This window comes from Oncorhynchus tshawytscha, linkage group LG03 (genome assembly GCF_018296145.1).
Source record: "Oncorhynchus tshawytscha isolate Ot180627B linkage group LG03, Otsh_v2.0, whole genome shotgun sequence".
Lineage (NCBI taxonomy): Eukaryota > Metazoa > Chordata > Actinopteri > Salmoniformes > Salmonidae > Oncorhynchus > Oncorhynchus tshawytscha.
In genome coordinates, this window is record NC_056431.1 from 60,183,930 (window position 1) to 60,195,099 (window position 11,170).

Here is an 11,170-nt window from a genome sequence, read left to right on the forward strand (position 1 = left end):
GACCATGCTAAACAGAGAGACAGATGAAACCATGCTAAACAGAGAGACAGATGAGACCATGATCAACAGAGAGACAGATGAGACCATGCTCAACAGAGAGACAGATGAGATCATGCTAAACAGAGAGACAGATGAGGCCGTGCTAAAAAGAGACAAATGAGACCATGCTAAAAGGAGACAGATGAGACCATGCTAAACAGAGAGACCATGCTAAACAGAGAGACAGATGAGACCATGCTAAAAAGGGACAAATGAGACCTTGCTAAAAATAGACAGATGAGACCATGCTAAACAGAGAGACAGATGAGACCATAATAAACAGAGAGACAGATGAGACCATGCTTTACAGAGAGACAGATGAGACCATGCTAAACAGAGAGACAGATGAGACCATGCTAAACAGAGAGACAGATGAGACCATGCTAAACAGAGAGACAGATGAGACCATGCTAAACAGAGAGACAGATGAGACCATGCTAAACAGAGAGACAGATGAGACCATGCTAAACAGAGAGACAGATGAGACCATGCTAAACAGAGAGACAGATGAGACCATGCTAAACAGAGAGACAGATGAGACCATGCTAAACAGAGAGACAGATGAGACCATGCTAAACAGAGAGACAGATGAGACCATGCTCAAAAATAGACAGATGAGACCATGCTAAACAGAGAGACCATGAGAGAGACAGATGAGACCATGCTAAACAGAGAGACAGATGAGACCATGCTAAACAGAGAGACAGATTAGACCATGCTAAACAGAGAGACAGATGAGACCATAATAAACAGAGAGACCATGCTTTACTGAGAGACAGATGAGACCATGCTTTACAGAGAGACAGATGAGACCATGCTTTACAGAGAGACAGATGAGACCATGCTAAACAGAGAGACAGATGAGACCATGCTAAAAAGAGACAGATGAGACCATGCTAAAAAGAGACAGATGAGACCATGCTAAACAGAGAGACCATACTAAACAGAGAGACCATGCTAAACAGAGAGACAGATGAGACCATGCTAAACAGAGACAGATGAGACCATGCTAAACAGAGAGACAGATGAGACCATGCTAAACAGAGAGACAGATGAGACCATGCTAAACAGAGAGACAGATGAGACCATGCTAAACAGAGAGACAGATGAGACCATGCTAAACAGAGAGACAGATGAGACCATGCTAAAAAGAGACAGATGAGACCATGCTAAAAAGAGACAGATGAGACCATGCTAAACAGAGAGACAGATGAGACCATGCTAAACAGAGAGACAGATGAGACCATGCTAAACAGAGAGACAGATGAGACCATGCTAAACAGAGAGACAGAAGAAACCATGCTAAACCAGATGAGACCATGCTAAACAGAGACAGATGAGACCATGCTAAACAGAGAGACAGATGAGACCATGCTAAACAGAGAGACAGATGAGACCATGCTAAACAGAGAGACAGATGAGACCATGCTAAACAGAGAGACAGATGAGACCATGCTAAACAGAGAGACAGATGAGACCATGCTAAACAGAGAGACAGATGAGACCATGCTAAACAGAGAGACAGATGAGACCATGCTAAACAGAGAGACAGATGAGACCATGCTAAAAAGAGACAAATGAGACCATGCTAAAAATAGACAGATGAGACCATTAGAAACAGAGTGACCATGCTTTACTGATTGACAGATGAGACCATGCTTTACAGAGAGACAGATGAGACCATGCTAAACAGAGAGACAGATGAGACCATGCTAAACAGAGAGACAGATTAGACCATGCTAAACAGAGAGACAGATGAGACCATGCTAAACAGAGAGACAGATGAAACCATGCTAAACAGAGAGACAGATGAGACCATGCTAAACAGAGAGACAGATGAGACCATGCTAAACAGAGAGACAGATGAGACCATGCTAAACAGAGAGACAGATGAGACCATGCTAAACAGAGAGACAGATGAGACCATGCTAAACAGAGAGACAGATGAGACCATGCTAAACAGAGAGACAGATGAGACCATGCTAAACAGAGAACAGAGAGACCATGCTAAACAGAGAGACAGATGAGACCATGCTAAACAGAGAGACAGATGAGACCATGCTAAACAGAGAGACAGATGAGACCATGCTAAACAGAGAGACAGATGAGACCATGCTAAACAGAGAGACAGATGAGACCATGCTAAACAGAGAGACAGATGAGACCATGCTAAACAGAGACAGATGAGACCATGCTAAACAGAGAGACAGATGAGACCATGCTAAACAGAGACAGATGAGACCATGCTAAACAGAGAGACAGATGAGACCATGCTAAACAGAGAGACAGATGAGACCATGCTAAACAGAGAGACAGATGAGACCATGCTAAACAGAGAGACAGATGAGACCATGCTAAACAGAGAGACAGATGAGACCATGCTAAACAGAGAGACAGATGAGACCATGCTAAACAGAGAGACAGATGAGACCATGCTAAACAGAGAGACAGATGAGACCATGCTAAACAGAGAGACAGATGAGACCATGCTAAACAGAGAGACAGATGAGACCCAGAGACAGATGAGACCATGCTAAACAGAGACAGATGAGACCAGCTAAACAGAGAGACAGATGAGACCATGCTAAACAGAGAGACAGATGAGACCATGCTAAACAGAGAGACAGATGAGACCATGCTAAACAGAGAGACAGATGAGACCATGCTAAACAGAGAGACAGATGAGACCATGCTAAACAGAGAGACAGATGAGACCATGCTAAACAGAGAGACAGATGAGACCATGCATGACAGATGAGACCATGCTAAGAGACAGAGAGAGATGAGACCATGCTAAACAGAGAGACAGATGAGACCATGCTAAACAGAGAGACAGATGAGACCATGCTAAACAGAGAGACAGATGAGACCATGCTAAACAGAGAGACAGATGAGACCATGCTAAACAGAGAGACAGATGAGACCATGCTAAACAGAGAGACCATGCTAAACAGAGAGACAGATGACACCATGCTCAACAGAGAGACAGATGATACCATGCTAAACAGAGAGACAGATGAGACCATGCTAAACAGAGAGACAGATGAGACCATGCTAAACAGAGAGACAGATGAGACCATGCTAAACAGAGAGACAGATGAGACCATGCTAAACAGAGAGACAGATGAGACCATGCTAAACAGAGAGACAGATGAGACCATGCTAAACAGAGAGACAGATGAGACCATGCTAAACAGAGAGACAGATGAGACCATGCTAAACAGAGACAGATGAGACCATGCTAAACAGAGAGACAGATGAGACCAAGCTAAACAGAGAGACAGATGAGACCATGCTAAAAAGAGACAGATGAGACCATGCTAAACAGAGAGACCATGCTAAACAGAGAGACAAATGAGACCATGCTAAACAGAGAGACAGATGAGACCATGCTAAACAGAGAGACAGATGAGACCATGCTAAACAGAGAGACAGAGACAGAGATGAGACCATGCTAAACAGAGAGACAGATGAGACCATGCTAAACAGAGAGACAGATGAGACCATGCTAAACAGAGAGACAGATGAGACCATGCTAAACAGAGAGACAGATGAGACCATGCTAAACAGAGAGACAGATGAGACCATGCTAAACAGAGAGACAGATGAGACCATGCTAAACAGAGAGACAGATGAGACCATGCTAAACAGAGAGACAGATGAGACCATGCTAAACAGAGAGATGAGAGATGAGACCATGCTAAAAGAGAGACAGATGAGACCATGCTAAACAGAGAGACAGATGAGACCATGCTAAACAGAGAGACAGATGAGACCATGCTAAACAGAGAGACAGATGAGACCATGCTAAACAGAGAGACAGATGAGACCATGCTAAACAGAGAGACAGATGAGACCATGCTAAACAGAGAGACAGATGAGACCATGCTAAACAGAGAGACAGATGAGACCATGCTAAAAAGAGACAAATGAGACCATGCTAAAAAGAGACAGATGAGACCATGCTAAACAGAGAGACAGATGAGACCATGCTAAACAGAGAGACAGATGAGACCATGCTAAACAGAGAGACAGATGAGACCATGCTAAACAGAGAGACAGATGAGACCATGCTAAACAGAGAGACAGATGAGGCCATGCTAAAAAGAGAGACATGAGACCATGCTAAACAGAGAGACAGATGAGACCATGCTAAACAGAGAGACAGATGAGACCATGCTAAACAGAGAGACAGATGAGACCATGCTAAACAGAGAGACAGATGAGACCATGCTAAACAGAGACAGATGAGACCATGCTAAAAACAGAGACAGATGAGACCATGCTAAACAGAGAGACAGATGAGACCATGCTAAACAGAGAGACAGATGAGACCATGAGACAGATGAGACCATGCTAAAACAGACAGATGAGACCATGCTAAACAGAGAGACAGATGAGACCATGCTAAACAGAGAGACAGATGAGACCATGCTAAACAGAGAGACAGATGAGACCATGCTAAACAGAGAGACAGATGAGACCATGCTAAACAGAGAGACAGATGAGACCATGCTAAACAGAGAGACAGATGAGACCATGCTAAACAGAGAGACAGATGAGACCATGCTAAACAGAGAGACAGATGAGACCATGCTAAAAGACAGATGAGACCATGCTAAACAGAGAGACAGATGAGACCTAAACAGAGAGACAGATGAGACCATGCTAAACAGAGAGACAGATGAGACCATGCTAAACAGAGAGACAGATGAGACCATGCTAAACAGAGAGACAGATGAGACCATGCTAAACAGAGAGACAGATGAGACCATGCTAAACAGAGAGACAGATGAGACCATGCTAAACAGAGAGACAGATGAGACCATGCTAAACAGAGAGACAGATGAGACCATGCTAAACAGAGAGACAGATGAGACCATGCTAGAGACAGATGAGACCATGCTAAACAGAGAGACAGATGAGACCATGCTAAACAGAGAGACAGATGAGACCATGCTAAACAGAGAGACAGATGAGACCATGCTAAACAGAGAGACAGATGAGACCATGCTAAACAGAGAGACAGATGAGACCATGCTAAACAGAGAGACAGATGAGACCATGCTAAACAGAGAGACCATGCTAAACAGAGAGACCATGCTAAACAGAGAGACAGATGAGACCATGCTAAACAGAGAGACAGATGAGACCATGCTAAACAGAGAGACAGATGAGACCATGCTAAACAGAGACAGATGAGACCATGCTAAACAGAGAGACAGATGAGACCATGCTAAACAGAGAGACAGATGAGACCATGCGAAACAGAGAGACCATGCTAAACAGAGAGACAGATGAGATCATGCTAAACAGAGAGACAGATGAGACCATGCTAAACAGAGAGACAGTTGAGACCATGCCAAACAGAGAGACAGATGAGACCATGCTAAAGAGAGACAGATGAGACCATGCTAAACAGAGAGACAGATGAGACCATGCTAAACAGAGAGACAGATGAGACCATGAGACCATGCTAAACAGAGAGACAGATGAGACCATGCTAAACAGAGAGACAGATGAGACCATGCTAAACAGAGAGACAGATGAGACCAGACAGATGAAACCATGCTAAAGAGACAGATGAGACCATGCTAAACAGAGAGACAGATGAGACCATGCTAAACAGAGAGACAGATGAGACCATGCTAAACAGAGAGACAGATGAGACCATGCTAAACAGAGAGACAGATGAGACCATGCTAAACAGAGAGACAGATTAGACCATGCTAAACAGAGAGACAGATGAGACCATGCTAAACAGAGAGACAGATGAGACCATGCTAAACAGAGAGACAGATGAGACCATGCTAAACAGAGAGACAGATGAGACCATGCTAAAAAGAGACAGATGAGACCATGCTAAACAGAGAGACAGATGAGACCATGCTAAACAGAGAGACAGATGAGACCATGCTAAACAGAGAGACAGATGAGACCATGCTAAACAGAGAGACAGATGAGACCATGCTAAACAAGACAGATGAGACCATGCTAAACAGACAGAGACAGATGAGACCATGCTAAACAGAGAGACAGATGAGACCATGCTAAACAGAGAGAGATGAGACCATGCTAAACAGAGAGACAGATGAGACCATGCTAAACAGAGAGACAGATGAGACCATGCTAAACAGAGAGACAGATGAGACCATGCTAAACAGAGAGACAGATGAGACCATGCTAAACAGAGAGACAGATGAGACCATGCTAAACAGAGAGACAGATGAGACCATGCTAAACAGAGAGACAGATGAGACCATGCTAAACAGAGAGACAGATGAGACGATGCCAAACAGAGAGACAGATGAGACCATGCTAAACAGAGAGACAGATGAGACCATGCCAAACAGAGAGACAGATGAGACCATGCTAAACAGAGAGACAGATGAGGCCATGCTAAAAAGAGACAAATGAGACCATGCTAAAAGGAGACAGATGAGACCATGCTAAACAGAGAGACAGATGAGACCATGCTAAACAGAGAGACAGATGAGACCATGCTAAACAGAGACAGATGAGACCATGCTAAACAGAGAGAGATGAGACCATGCTAAACAGAGAGACAGATGAGACCATGCTAAACAGAGAGACAGATGAGACCATGCTAAACAGAGAGACAGATGAGACCATGCTAAACAGAGAGACAGATGAGACCATGCTAAAAAGAGACAGATGAGACCATGCTAAACAGAGAGACAGATGAGACCATGCTAAACAGAGAGACAGATGAGACCATGCTAAACAGAGAGACAGATGAGACCATGCTAAACAGAGAGACAGATGAGACCATGCTAAACAGAGAGACAGATGAGACCATGCTAAACAGAGAGACAGATGAGACCATGCTAAACAGAGAGACAGATGAGACCATGCTAAACAGAGAGACAGATGAGACCATGAGACCATAAACAGAGAGACAGATGAGACCATGCAGAGAACAGATGAGACCATGCTAAACAGAGAGACATGCTAAACAGAGAGACAGATGAGACCATGCTAAACAGAGAGACAGATGAGACCATGCTAAACAGAGAGACAGATGAGACCATGCTAAACAGAGAGACAGATGAGACCATGCTAAACAGAGAGACAGATGAGACCATAAACAGAGAGACAGATGAGACCATGCTAAACAGAGAGACAGATGAGACCATGCTAAACAGAGAGACAGATGAGACCATGCTAAACAGAGAGACAGATGAGACCATGCTAAACAGAGACAGATGAGACCATGCTAAACAGAGAGACAGATGAGACCATGCTAAACAGAGTGACAGATGAGACCATGCTAAACAGAGAGACAGATGAGACCATGCTAAACAGAGAGACAGATTAGACCATGCTAAACAGAGAGACAGATGAGACCATGCTAAACAAGAGACAGAGACCATGAGACAGATGAGACCATGCTAAACAGAGAGACCATGCTAAACAGAGAGACAGATGAGACCATGCCAAACAGAGAGACGGATGAGACCATGCTAAACAGAGAGACAGATGAGACCATGCTAAACAGAGAGACAGATGAGACCATGCTAAACAGAGAGACAGATGAGACTATGCTAAACAGAGAGACCATACTAAACAGAGAGACCATGCTAAACAGAGAGACAGATGAGACCATGCTAAACAGAGACAGATGAGACCATGCTAAACAGAGAGACAGATGAGACCATGCTAAACAGAGAGACAGATGAGACCATGCTAAACAGAGAGACAGATGAGACCATGCTAAACAGAGAGACAGATGAGACCATGCTAAACAGAGAGACAGATGAGACCATGCTAAACAGAGAGACCATGCTAAACAGAGAGACAGATGAGACCATGCTAAACAGAGAGACAGATGAGACCATGCTAAACAGAGAGACAGATGAGACCATGCTAAACAGAGAGACAGATGAGACCATGCCAAACAGAGAGACAGATGAGACCATGCTAAACAGAGACAGATGAGACCATGCTAAACAGAGAGACAGATGAGACCATGCTAAACAGAGAGACAGATGAGACCATGCTAAACAGAGAGACAGATGAGACCATGCTAAACAGAGAGACAGATGAGACCATGCTAAACAGAGAGACAGATGAGACCATGCTAAACAGAGAGACAGATGAGACCATGCTAAACAGAGAGACAGATGAGACCATGCTAAACAGAGAGACAGATGAGACCATGCTAAACAGAGAGACAGATGAGACCATGCTAAACAGAGAGACAGATGAGACCATGCTAAACAGAGAGACAGATGAGACCATGCTAAACAGAGAGACAGATGAGACCATGCTAAACAGAGAGACAGATGAGACCATGCTAAAAAGAGACAAATGAGACCATGCTAAAAGAGACAGAACAGAGAGACAGAGAGACAGATGAGACCATGCTAAACAGAGAGACAGATGAGACCATGCTAAACAGAGAGACAGATGAGACCATGCTAAACAGAGAGACAGATGAGACCATGCTAAACAGAGAGACAGATGAGACCATGCTAAACAGAGAGACAGATGAGACCATGCTAAACAGAGAGACAGATGAGACCATGCTAAACAGAGAGACAGATGAGACCATGCTAAACAGAGAGACAGATGAGACCATGCTAAACAGAGAGACAGATGAGACCATGCTAAACAGAGAGACAGATGAGACCATGCTAAACAGAGAGACAGATGAGACCATGCTAAACAGAGACAGATGAGACCATGCTAAACAGAGACAGATGAGACCATGCTAAACAGAGAGACAGATGAGACCATGCTAAACAGAGACAGATGAGACCATGCTAAACAGAGAGACAGATGAGACCATGCTAAACAGAGACAGATGAGACCATGCTAAACAGAGACAGATGAGACCATGCTAAACAGAGACAGATGAGACCATGCTAAACAGAGAGACAGATGAGACCATGCTAACCAGAGACAGATGAGACCATGCTAAACAGAGAGACAGATGAGACCATGCTAAAAAGAGACAGATGAGACCATGCTAAACAGAGAGACAGATGAGACCATGCTAAACAGAGACAGATCAGACCATGCTAAACAGAGAGACAGATGAGACCATTCTAAACAGAGAGACAGATGAGACACTTCTAAACAGAGAGACAGATGAGACCATGCTAAACAGAGAGACAGATGAGCCCATGCTAAACAGAGAGACAGAAGAAACCATGCTAAATAGAGAGACAGATGAGACCATGCTAAAAAGAGACAGATGAGACCATGCTAAACAGAGAGACAGATGAGACCATGCTAAACAGAGAGACAGATGAGACCATGCTAAACAGAGAGACAGATGAGACCATGCTAAACAGAGAGACAGATGAGACCATGCTAAACAGAGAGACCATGCTAAACAGAGAGACAGATGAGACCATGCTAAACAGAGAGACAGATGAGACCATGCTAAACAGAGAGACAGATGAGACCATGCTAAACAGAGAGACCATGCTAAACAGAGAGACAGATGAGACCATGCTAAACAGAGAGACAGATGAGACCATGCTAAACAGAGAGACAGATGAAACCATGCTAAACAGAGAGACAGATGAGGCCATGCTAAAAAGAGACAAATGAGACCATGCTAAAAGGAGACAGATGAGACCATGCTAAACAGAGAGACAGATGAGACCATGCTAAACAGAGAGACAGATGAGACCATGCTAAACAGAGAGACAGATGAGACCATGCTAAACAGAGAGACAGATGAGACCATGCTAAACAGAGAGACAGATGAGACCATGCTAAACAGAGAGACAGATGAGACCATGCTAAACAGAGAGACAGATGAGACCATGCTAAACAGAGACAGATGAGACCATGCTAAACAGAGAGACAGATGAGACCATGAGACAGATGAGACCATGCTAAACAGAGAGACAGATGAGACCATGCTAAACAGAGAGACAGATGAGACCATGCTAAAAAGAGACAGATGAGACCATGCTAAACAAAGAGACAGATGAGACCATGCTAAAAAGAGACAGATGAGACCATGCTAAAAAGAGACAGATGAGACCATGCTAAACAGAGAGACAGATGAGACCATGCTAAACAGAGAGACAGATGAGACCATGCTAAACAGAGAGACAGATGAGACCATGCTAAACAGAGAGACAGATGAGACCATGCTAAACAGAGAGACAGATGAGACCATGCTAAACAGAGAGACAGATGAGACCATGCTAAACAGAGAGACAGATGAGACCATGCTAAACAGAGAGACAGATGAGACCATGCTAAACAGAGAGACAGATGAGACCATGCTAAACAGAGACAGATGAGACCATGCTAAACAGAGAGATGAGACCATGCTAAACAAACAGATGAGACCATGCTAATGATGACCATGCTAAACAGAGAGACAGATGAGACCATGCTAAACAGAGAGACAGATGAGACCATGCTAAACAGAGAGACAGATGAGACCATGCTAAACAGAGAGACAGATGAGACCATGCTAAAGAGAGACAGAGAGACAGATGCTAAACAGAGAGACAGATGAGACCATGCTAAACAGAGAGACAGATGAGACCATGCTAAACAGAGAGACTAAGACCATGCTAAACAGAGAGACAGAGACCAGACAGATGAGACCATGCTAAACAGAGAGAGACAGATGAGACCATGCTAAACAGAGAGACAGATGAGACCATGCTAAACAGAGACAGATGAGACCATGCTAAACAGAGAGACAGATGAGACCCAAACAGAGAGACAATGAGAGAGACAGATGAGACCATGCTAAACAGAGAGACAGATGAGACCATGCTAAACAGAGAGACAGATGAGACAAACAGAGACAGATGAGACCATGCTAAACAGAGAGACAGATGAGACCATGCTAAACAGAGAGACAGATGAGACCATGCTAAACAGAGAGACAGATGAGACCATGCTAAACAGAGAGACAGATGAGACCATGCTAAACAGAGAGACAGATGAGACCATGCTAAAAGAGAGACAGATGAGACCATGCTAAATGAGACCATGCTAAACAGAGAGACAGATGAGACCATGCTAAACAGAGAGACAGATGAGACCATGCTAAACAGAGAGACAGATGAGACCATGCTAAACAGAGAGACAGATGAGACCATGCCAAACAGAGAGACAGATGAGACCA